This window comes from Herpailurus yagouaroundi, unplaced genomic scaffold (assembly GCF_014898765.1).
Source record: "Herpailurus yagouaroundi ecotype Mexico unplaced genomic scaffold, PumYag 28, whole genome shotgun sequence".
Classification (NCBI taxonomy): domain Eukaryota; kingdom Metazoa; phylum Chordata; class Mammalia; order Carnivora; family Felidae; genus Herpailurus; species Herpailurus yagouaroundi.
In genome coordinates, this window is record NW_024412376.1 from 41,915,001 (window position 1) to 41,927,045 (window position 12,045).

The following is a 12,045-nucleotide window of genomic DNA, read 5'->3' on the forward strand; positions in this document are numbered from 1 at the left end:
AAAGCCTTTTAAAACCAACAAAGCAAACAAATATCTAACTTCTCAATTAGATATACAAATGTGTCCTCTATTATAATTCTCATGTTCTGAGGGGCAGGCATTGTACTAAATTCTTCACCTACATTATATCAGTTAATCTAAATCCACAAAAGTAGGCAGTTCTCCATGTTACAGATGAAAAAAGAAAAAAAGAAAAAAAAAAGTTTCGGGGCGCCTGGGTGGCGCAGTCAGTTAAGCGTCCGACTTCAGCCAGGTCACGATATCGCGGTCCGTGAGTTCGAGCCCCGCGTCAGGCTCTGGGCTGATGGCTCAGAGCCTGGAGCCTGTTTCCGATTCTGTGTCTCCCTCTCTCTCTGCCCCTCCCCCGTTCATGCTCTGTCTCTCTCTGTCCCAAAAATAAATAAAAACGTTGAAAAAAAAAATTAAAAAAAAAAAGAAAAAAAAAGTTTCAAGTGGTTAAGTAATTTGCCTTTGTTCATTGAGCTAGTTAGTGGTAGAGCTGAAATTCCAACTTTGGTCTCTTGATTCCAAAGGCACAGCTAAGCATTTGACTTGTCAGACACACCTGCCACCTGAGAGTTTCTGACTCATGATTGTGGACAAGAAGGCCTCAGTCTGAGTACACCTAGCCTAGAATTCTAACAGAGGCATTGAGGGAATGTTATCTTCCCCAGTGTCATCTGCCCTGGCCAAAGTCTAGAGCTGCATTTCTGCATCCATACTCCAGTCTTTAACATCTCCATTTTCCAACCTGGCCTCTTTTAATACAAACTGCTTTCTCAAAGGGAAATAGACCTTTTGTTTCTTCTTCCTAAGGGTAATCTACAAAATCAAAATAATTGTGTATTTCCTGATCATTAAATTTATGCATATTCCAGTGTTAAATTTCAGAAACTAGAAGAATATAGAAGAGAAAAGTAACCCTTGCTCTACAATCAAGTATAACCACTACTTACTTTTTTGATTCACAATGTATCTTCCTTGGATATACTGCATACGTAGATTGTCTCTATGCTTTCAGTCACAGTCATTGCCACCTTTAACAGTCTTCCTCATTCTTTCCCAGGGGCAAACCTTTTTCAACCTAATTTGTGAAAACTTTCTTGATTTTGTTCCCTGTATCCTTATGGCATTCATGTTGTGTTTTAATTACTTATTTGTCTGTCTTTCCTAGGAGCAAGCTAAAGTTGTAGAACTATCAGAATAAAGTAAGAGATGGAAGAGACCAGAATGTCAGATGGACAAGTAGTTTTGCACACCAGTTTGTGAACTGGGGTTCATCTATGGTGAAGTTGCTACAGATCAGCAGAGAAATAAGAAAAAAATATAGTGAGTTTTTCATTTAGTTAAACTTACTCTTAAGGATTGTGCATTACATTGAAATTGTTCATTCTGTTTCTTTTATCCAATGACAGTTATAGAGTAGTTATTTTCTAAATAATTTTCTTTGAAGAAATATTTGTTGCTAACTTTATTTGCTCCCATTTGGTTTATTTTATTTCTGAAATTTTTCTTGGTCCACGAGATCCTAAAGTCTAGCAATTACTGAGATAGAGAATGGCTACCAATTTCAGCAATCATAATGCTGGTGTGATTCTAGTCTACTTACTTTATCTGCTATATGTATTCTCTGTATTCTTTCTGGATATGACTTAGTCTAAGCCTGAGGGTGGATCTGAGCTTGATGGTGTTTGGAAGATAAGAAGTGGTTGTAACTGGCAGATGGTACTAGGCCCCAAAGTAAGACATTATTCATTCTTGATGCAGTTTATATAGATGAAATGAAGTTTCTGTTTGTTACTGTATTACATGAAAATAGGTAGATGGAATTTTGCCATCCAAGGAGAATATGTTTGTGTTAGTCTGACTTAAAATAATAAGTTAATAAAATTCACTTTGAGGGAACGTGGGAGGTGGGCACTGCTGTCAACCTTTTGGTATGTGTCTTCACATCTCTCTATACAAATATGCCCTTGGTGGTTTTAAAATATGGCTATGACTTCTTTGATGTCCTTCCCATGAAAAGGTATACTTTGTGTCTTCTCCTCTTAAATCTGGATGGGCTTATGATTGATTTATACAAGAGAATACAGAGAAAGTGATCATAGTCACCATATGTGACTTCAGAGGCTAGGTCATAAAAGGCCATGCAGTCTGTTGAAACCCTTGCTTTTGCAGCTCTCAGCCATCATGTAAGAAGTCTGACTACCTGAGTCCCATGTGCTGTGAAAAGCCCAGGGCAATAGGGAGACCCCTTGAATGTACTCTGACTGACAGTCACAGCTGAGCCCAGCCCTCCAGTTAGCCTAGGTGCCAGATATGAGAATGGAGAAGCAGATTCCAGCTGTCAGCCATTTAGTTACCCTTCAGCCTTTTCAGCCTTCCCAGCTGAGGACCTAGACTTGTGGACCAAAGTGAGCCTTTCCTGCTCTGTCTTGTCCTAATTCCTGACCTGAAGAATCCACGATTTTAAGAGAATGGAAAACAAGACACAGACTGGGAGAAATATTTGCAAAAAAAAAAATACATCTGATAAAGGACTGTTATCCAAAATGTTTAAAGAACTGTTAAAACTCAACAATAAGAAAACAAAAGCTCATTTAAAAAATGGGCCAACACCTTTACAGACCTCACTAAAGAAGATATACAGATGTAAAATAAGTATATGCCAAGATGTGCCACATCATATGCCATCAGGGAAATGCAAAGTGAAAAAAAAAAATGACTTACCACTACACATCTCTTAGAATGGCCTAAATCTAGAAATTGACAACACCAAATGCTAGTGAAGATGTGAAGCAAAAGGAATTCTCATACATTGCTAGTGGGAACACAAAATGGTACAGCCACTTTGGAAGATAGTTTGGAAGTTTCTTACAAAATGAAATATACTCTTACCATGTGATCCAGCAATTGAACTCTTTACTATTTACCCAAAGGAGGTGAAACCTTATGTCCACACAGAAACCTGCACATTGATGTTTATAGCACCTTTATGCATAATTGCCAAAACTTAGAAACAACCAAGATGTTTTTCATTAAATAAATGGATTAATACACAATGGTACATTCAGACTACAGAATATTATTTAGCACTAAAACGAATTGAGTTACCATGCTATGAAAAGACACGGAGGAACCTTAAATGAATACTACTAAGCTGAAAAGGTTACACACTGTGATTCCAAATATGTGACATTCTGGAAAAGACAAACTATGGAGACAGTAAAAAAAAAAAGTCAATGGCTCCCAGACGGGGACAAGGGAGAGATGAATAAACAGAGTATAGAGGATTTTTAGAGCAATGAAAATACTCTATAATGTTAATGAATGTATGTCATTATGCTTTTGTCCAAATCCATAGAATGTGTAACACCAAGAACGAACCCTAAGGTAAGCTGTGGATTTTGGGTGACTTTGATGTGTCAGTGTAGATTCATCCTTGATAAAAAATGTACAATGCTGGTGGACAATACTGGTAATGGGGAGGCTATGCATGTGTGGAGGGGCTAGGGGTTATATAGGAATTATCTGTATCTTTCAATTTTGTTTTAAATCTAAAACTGCTCTGAAAAAACAATAAAGTTAAAGTCTTAAAAAGAATTCATAAGCATAATAAAAATGATTATTTTACTTTTCTGTGTAGGGTTGTTACACATCTTTTCCAGTGAGTAGATAACTGAAACCATGTCTCTTGTCTCCATATTTATGTGCACTCTATCTTTTGGAAAAAGGCTTCTTGCTTAGAGTGATTTTTTTTTCTTTTTTTTTCTTTTTTTGCCTAGAGCTGACTTTGAGCCTTCATAAGGTGTCTAGGGTTTTCTTTTTTAGGAGTATGTTGCCTTCAGAATTTGAGATTATGCTAACCAATGAAAGAGTGTTGCAAATGTAGGGAAGGGATATGAGCAGGTCTTTACATTATGCTTGATTTTGTAATGTACCATTTTCTCTTCTCCCCTAAATGGGAGGGAAAATGGTCTACTATGTACCAAATGAATGGGGAAGAAAATATAAGTGGAACTAGCTGTAATATCCAACTTAAAATCTGAACTTTGAGTATTTTTTGCCCATTAAGTTTCAGCTTTACCTACCACATTGTTCAGGCTACGTTTTAAGCTTTGTTAAAGACACCGTGGTTTATTTATTTATTTATTTCTATCTCCTCTATACCTCCCTACATCTATAACAGGTAAAGCTGTACATATTACATGTAATACCTGATTACATATTACATGTAATACCTTATGTCCTTATATACATTTTGATCTCGTCTTTTTTTTTTTTTTTCCAATGCTTATTTATTTAGTTAGAGAGAGAGAACAAAAGCAAGCATAAGTGGGGGAGAGGCAGAGAGAGAGGAGGAGAGAGAAAATCCCAAGTAGGCTCCAAGCTGTCAGCCAGAGCCCAACTCTGGGTTCTATCTCACTAACCGTGAGATCATGACCTGAGCTGAAATCAAGAGTTGGACACTTAACTGAGCCACGCAGGTGCCCCAATGTGGCATCAGTTGACTTCATCTTATTTTTTTTTTTTTTTATTCAACGTTTATTTATTTTTGGGACAGAGAGAGACAGAGCATGAACGGGGGAGGGGCAGAGAGAGAGGGAGACACAGAATCGGAAACAGGCTCCAGGCTCTGAGCCATCAGCCCAGAGCCTGACGTGGGGCTCAAACTCACGGACCGCGAGATCGTGACCTGGCTGAAGTCAGACGCTTAACCGACTGCGCCACCCAGGCGCCCCAGTTGACTTCATCTTAAAGAGACTTCTCTCAAACATTTACTGGCTACACTTACAAGTTACTGGGTACACTTATAATTTGTTAAGTGTAACAAATATATTAAATGTGAAAATCTGTTTAACATGTTCATGTTGAAATAAAAATGAATTACAATGACTTCAAAAAAACTTCTAAGTATTTCATGTCATTTTGTTCATTTTGTTTAGTGGGTCTTATGATTCAGAGCAAACTGTGGCCTGCAACCCAATTACGGTCTCCAGTCTATTTCCATATGGCTCATGAAGCTAAGAAATGTTTTTACATTTTTTTTATTGTGGTAAAATAACATAAAATTTACTATTTAACCATTTTAAGTGTATAGTTCAGGGCATTACGTACATTCATCTTATTATGAAACTGTCACTGCTATCCATATCTAGAATTTTTTCATCATCCCAAACTGAAACTTTGTATCTGTTTAACACATTGCTCATTTCCCTTTTCCCCCAGTTCCTGGTAATCACTATCCTACTTTCTGTCTATATGAATTCATTCCAGGTACTCATGTAAGTGGATTCATACACTATTTGTCCTTTTTACATCTGGTATATTTCACTTAGCATAATGATTTTTAAAGTCCATTCATGTAGCAGGTATCAGAATTTCTTTCATGTTTAAGGCTGTATAGACTACATTTTGTTTATCCATTCATCTGTCAACGGACATTTGGGTTTCCACCTTTGCTTGTTGTGAATATTGCTGTTGTGAACATTGGTGTGTGTACTTTGACCTTTTGACTTTCTATCCCCTAATGGTGTCCAGTGCTGCGATGCACACGGGTATACAAGGGGAAATGGGGAATTATTATGTTCAGTGGATGGAGAATTTCAGTTTTGCAAAATGTAATAGGTCTGGAGATTGGTTGACAACAATGTGAACATACCCACTGCTTTCAGTTAGCTCTTACATTTTTAGAGTTGTAAAAGAAAGAAAAAGAAAAAAGAAAATATTTAAAAATACTATCTGACTTTTTATGGAAAAAGTTTGCCAACCCCTAATTTAGAGTAAATTTTAAAACTTCTATAATGGACTATTATTGCTGAATGAATCTTAAAGTTCATTCATTTCTTCACTAGAGAAGTATTTAAATTTTAGTAGACTTTCTCATACTAAATATTTGGGGAACTTTAGTTGTTTGGTCCCCAACTAACAATGAAAAATAACGGTTTTGGTTTTGTTACTAAGAGTAAGATTCACTGATTTGCAAGCAAGATTCATTGATTTTGGAGGGATGCTGCAGTAAATTCAGAGTAATAGGGTACAAGGTTCCTTTGTTTAAAGCTACAGTAGAGTGAAAGGCCCTACCATGTATAAGGAGGCATGCAGAGGCTTGAGGTGCTGTCCTTTTTACTTTTGATCTACTTTTCTTTTCTTTTCTTTCTTTTTTTTAATGTTTATTTATTTTTGAGAGAGAGAGAGAGACGGAGAGCGAATAGGGGAGGGGCAGAGAGAGAGGAAGACACAGAATCTGAAGCAGGCTCCAGGCTCTGAGCTGTCAGCACAGAGCCAGATGTGGGGCTTGAATTCACAGACCGCGAGAACATGACCTGAGCCTAAGACGGACACTTAATGGACTGAGCCACCCAGGCGCCCCTGATCTACCTTTCTGGTTCTACTCTAGGCAGGCTATGTCTTTTGAACCCTGGTATGTCCTTAAGGCAGAGATTCCCAAACTTTTCTTGTTTCATAGCATTGTTGGACTTTTTTCATAGTGTCTTCAGCCTAAGAAATACTGTAGAGTTCCATTTATTAAGTAATTAAGTCCGAACAACCTAATCATAGACATTCATATGATGTCTCACAAACGTCTCTGTGTTTCTCTGAAACATTTAAAATATCTCATGGTGCCTTGTGAGTTCACTCCAGAGTCCTATGCCCCTGAGCGCACAGTTTGGGAATTACAGTCCTAGGATCTTCTACCTGGGTTTCTGATTTGGATTTGCCTTTGTCCTTGGCCTTGTTTCTTATTTTATCCCAATTACAACTTCCCACATTTCCAGGGCTTGCCTAACAATAATTTCTGATGGCTTTCTTTGGTTACAGATTTAATTTTTACATTCTTGATTTACGTTTCTTCCTTTAGTACATTAACTTTTATGTTGGGTTTTCCTTATAAAGGCTCTGTGTTTAAACTACAGAAATAAATACTTAAGTGAATAGAACATTTGCCCTCATCTTCAAAAGTGTGTTACTAGAATTACTGGATTAATGACTGTAGGGTTCTTTAGTTTTCTCACAAGAAAGGTGATAAAGTATCTTAAGCCACCTGATAATCCTTAGTTGTATATGTTGGCCTTTGTCACTCAAGTGAAGAAGGTGCTGTGAATGGTGCCAACAACTTGCACAGTAAATAATAAATTACCTTTTCTATAAATTATTACTCACTAGATTAACTTTCCAGTAGCTCTGTCTGGTAGGAAAGTTGTTTTTCTCTTACCTCCATGGATGTTTTCTTTTCAGGCTGATTTAAGTGACACTTCTGAAATATCAAGTTACAGTCTGAAAGAAATGTGAAAAACCTTAATGTTAAGTAACAGACTCAAGACTAGATAATTCAAAAGATTAGGGAGAGAAGGTATTTCTGGTTAGGAAGAATATTCTGTGCATTATAAAAATATGGGAAAAGAAAATGTTTTTATATTGAGAAATTCTTTTAGGATTTAAACAAGAATCAATATGTCATTCATTTGTACATTAAGATGTAGACTATGGTGATCCCTATAGAAAGAAGGCTTTGACAAATTACATGAGGTAAAGAGAATACATGGGAGGATTTTAATCTACTGTGGAGGAATAGTTTTCTTCTTCAAATGTAAGGAGAGCTCTCTATGGAGTAAGGTAAAACTCTTACTTTTCTCATATATTTCAGGCTGTGAATTGCGCTTGTGTGAACTCACGTAAAGCACATGTCTATGTGCTTTTACATAGGTAGGATATGGGGGTGGGGTGAGAATTATACCTCTCCTGCACTGTTGAGCCAATCAATATTCTGTGTACGCATAGTTCTAAATGGAGTCCCACCAGGCTTGGGCCAGTGTCCTTATTTATGTTTCATCTTTACTATTTAGAGGTAGAACTAGACTTTTTTGCTGCTATTGCACAAATCCTATGATGTATGCTTTCCAGTTTTCTCGTTTTGATTTTTCCCTTCCTGCTTGATACTCTCCCTAGAACCTTTTCTCAGTCAGGATATAAGAGTCAGGCAGTTGTCCCGGAACTGACATTTTTCAACTCCCCCTAATCTCAGGGACTCTGGTTTTATAATAAGTGTCCCCAGGAAGGAAGACTTGTGTGGCAAAAGTACTTTGCTTGATTTATTATTGTTTTTATTAAAAAATGTTTTTTGTGATGTTTATTTTTGAGAGACAGAGCATGAGTGGGGGAGGGGCACAGAGAGAGGGAGACACAGAATCTGAAGCAGACTCCAGGCTCTAAGCTGACAGGACAGAGTTCATGACCTGAACTGATGTCAGATGCTTAACTGACAGAGCCACCCAGGCACCCCATACCTTGTTTGATTTATTTTCTGTTGTTGCCATAACAAACAGCCACAAATTTAGTTGATGAAATAATGTATATTATCTTAACAGTTCTGGGGGCATGGACCTCAAAGAGTTAAAACCCAGGAGTTGGCAGGGTAACATTCCTTTCTGGAGGCTCTAGGGAAAATATCTTACCATGCTCATTCAAGTCATTGGCTGAATTCAGTTCCTTGAAGTTGTAGGACTGGAGCTCCTGTCCTTGCTGACCATCAACCTAGGGCTGTCCATAGCTTCTAGAGGATGTCCACATCCTTGGTTCATGGTTTTCTTCCTCTGCCTTCAAAGCCAGCAACAGTGGGTTGAGTTCCTTTCAAGATTCCTCACTTTTTTCTTCATCTTATACTTTTAAGGACCATGTGACTAGATTGGTACTACCCAGATAATTTAAAATAATCTCAAGGTCCTTAATTACATCTGCAAAATCCCTTTTGCCGTGCAAAGTAACATATTCAGAGTTTCTAGAATTAGGACATGGACATCGTTGGGGCCCATTATTTTCCTATCACACCTGATGTTTTTAGTAAATGACCTGACACTGGAATCATCTTCAACTTTTAGTCACTTCACAGCTGTCAATTTCATACATTGCAGATTGATATCTCAAGCTTCCTTTCCTATGCTGAATTCAGACTTTCTTACATCCACCGATAACTAAGTATTTGAGGACAATTCTTTCATAATATAGAACTATATAGAATAAGGAGGTGGAAATACAGGGGGACATAGAGATGAGGGAAGGGTTTTGTTTTTTAATCCAAAAATGAAATAAAACAACAGCGACTTGAGCATGTTTAAATGCTAATGGGAGGAAACCAGTAGAGGAGAGTGAAGCATGACAGCCTGGAGATAATCCACATCTGCCTGGTCTTCCCTTCTGCCATAGGAGAAGACTTGTGATCAGGGACATAGCCACCCAGCTAGACAGTACATTTCTCAAACCCTTTGGAGCTAAAGTTCTGTAGTGATTAGGTTCCTCCAATAATGCATTCTCTGTTACTCAGAAGGCAGAATGAGGTGTTCAGCATAGCTGTGGTCTTCTAGCAGCATTCTGGGGTTCTGTGAAGAAGCTGGAGGCAGTGGCAGCCTCTTGATTTGATTCTCCAAACCCACTATGCCCTCTGGGAAAGCCCAGAGGCCACTTCCTTCACCAAGCATTGGGTAAGGGAACAAGAGAGCATCTCTGTGGGACTCTGTCCTGAAACCCATAGAAGACAGTGGGAAGTGCTACAAAAATTGCATTTCCTGATTACAGTGGGAAAATGGAATTTCAGAGGGGTAGAGGCTAGGTGGTAGATCCCAGCAAAGATCTGTTTAGTCTGGTCAGTCCAATGAATCAACAGAAAATAGTAATAGGTATGTTTTGAAACAACTGGGCAGCCTACCCAGGTTCTGCTTTACATAGAAGGAATACTCTGAGCTCAGCTGGGGAGAAACTAACCAGACATCACTGTTTGGATTCATGTCTTACCAGGTGCCCAGAACTAAGCCAGTGTGTAGATCTGAAGCCCCTCAACAGAGGTGGAGGCAAGAGAGCCTCTGAAAAAGAACACTGCAGTACAGCCATAGGTGTATACAGTGCATTTCCTCCACAGAGTGGAGAGCTTTCCACAGAGTGACCCGTAGCTATTTACCCAGGGGACTGTGCACTGAGGAAAGAGAAATATCCAGAACTTCTGGGAACTACTGCATACTGATGCTAATTTTACACTGATCCCCAGAGACCCAAAACGCTACAAAAGTCCACCAAAGTAGATGCTTATGGATGTCAGGCTTTAGATAAAGTCTTGGTTCAAATTCAGCTAACAGTGGGTCTAGTTGGAACTATAGAGCACTAGTGTTTTATTACAATTATAGAATATATGGTGTTTATTATTACAGTTGTAGAACATATGGTGAGAATCCACACACACATATACTTGATAACTAACGAAATGCCATTCTCTGGTTCCCTTTCCTTCGGAATGAGGGCTCTGGAACTCTTCCCACACAGTACACCAGTTGGTAAGCAATACTTCTGAAGGGATTGTAGAAATTACCACTGCCATAAAAACCTTGAGAGAAGCTGGGATAGTGATTCCTATTATATCTGCATAAAACGTTTCTATGTGACCAGAGCAAAAGGCTAAAGGGCCTTGAAAAATAATAGATTATTGCAGACCTAATCAGATTATGATGTTAATTGCAGCTGTAGTTTAGATGTATATTGACTGGAACAATAAACTGTGATAGTTAAGAGCCTTGGCCCCCCAACTTTTTAAAGTTTATTTATTTATTTTGAGAGAGCGAGTGAGAGCAGGGGAGGGGCAGAGAGACAGGGAGAGAGAGGGACAGAATCCCAAGCAGGCTCTGCACTGTCAGCACAAGTGGGGCTGAAACTCATGGACCATGAGCCAAAATCAAGTGTTGGATGTTTAACCGTCCCAGCTACCAGGAGCTCCTAAGGGCCTTGCCACTTTGATGAAGTTTCAAGGGGTCCAGTGATTCGGAGCATATTAGGTGATACCTTCTACAGAGAGATAAGTGGCAGTACCTTGCCCCAACCACCACAAAGAAAGAGGCACAGTGTATGATGCTTTCCGGATTGTGGTGACCACCTATACTGCATTTGGGCATGCTGCAGCATGCAGCAGATAACCCATAAGCTGCCAGTTTTCAGTGGGTCCTAGAACAAGAACTAGCTCCCTAACAGGTCCAGGCCGCTAAGCAAGCTCACATGCCTGTTGGGCCTTACAGCCTAGCAGATCTAATGGCAGTGGAAGTGTGCCTGGCAGCAGAGATGGGGTCTGGAGACCATGGCAGGCCCCAGATTAGACAAGGTTTTGGAGGAAGTTCATGCTATAACTGTTCTTCATTTTGAAAAGCAGTTCATAACTCGTTATTGAGTCCTGATGGAAACTGAGCATCTGACTTCGGGACTCTTAAGTGACTGGACAACCTAAATCACCCATGACAAATCATCTATTGTGTGATCACTGAACCATAACACTGGGCATGCCCAGTAGCATTCCATTATAAAACATAAGTAGCAACTATACAACCTGGCTCTACTAGGTCCAGAAGACACCAATGAACTGTACTAGCAAAAGGCTCCTGGGAGGGAGCAAAGAAATAACTAACATAAAACAAAGCTGTTGCAATCCTCCAAGTCGAGGATTTCAGGAACTGTGGTTCCGGTAGTGGTTCAGGAGAAATGAGAGAGGATGCATAGCCAAGTGGGCTGTCCGTCAGGGTGCATAAATAGTTTGTGATAGTGTAGCTCTTCATCACTTGTGGCAGCCCTGACTCACCTGGTGTGGTGCTGACACATACCCAGTTTTCTTCTCTCTCTCCAGCACCCTGAAAGATTATACTTAGCTGTCCCCCTTACAGGAGGAGGCATGTGGTTCTGGCCAACAGCTTATAAGCAAAAGTCGTGTGTGTCATTTTCAGGGTGCGATATTTCATTGCTGGTATAAGACCCTCTGGCACTCTGTTCCCTTCAACAAATATTGCTAATTGGAGCAGCTAGAATAATTCTAGAGAACCAAAGCCTGGACTCAATGGGGCCACACTAGATGAAGTCAAGGTGTAAAAATTCCCTTGGCATAATGTAGAGAGAGGAATCTAGAGACCCTGGGACTAGGGGTGCTAAAGTGAATTTTTCATGTGCAGTCCATTCAGTCCCCTACCCTCTAACTTTGTCTCCCTCAGAAGGGGTGCAGGAAAAATACATTGGTAAAATAAA

At 39.3% G+C, this 12,045-nt stretch overlaps 1 long non-coding RNA gene across 1 annotated transcript in view; it reads left to right on the forward strand.

Moving 5' to 3' along the window:
• LOC121028808 (uncharacterized) overlaps nt 1–12,045 on the forward strand; it is a 36,615-nt gene that overhangs the window by 532 nt on the left and 24,038 nt on the right. Inside the window, exon 2 of the long non-coding RNA XR_005789444.1 lies at nt 1,175–1,329. This is a non-coding gene — a long non-coding RNA (uncharacterized LOC121028808). The remainder of the gene's footprint in view (nt 1–1,174; nt 1,330–12,045) is intronic.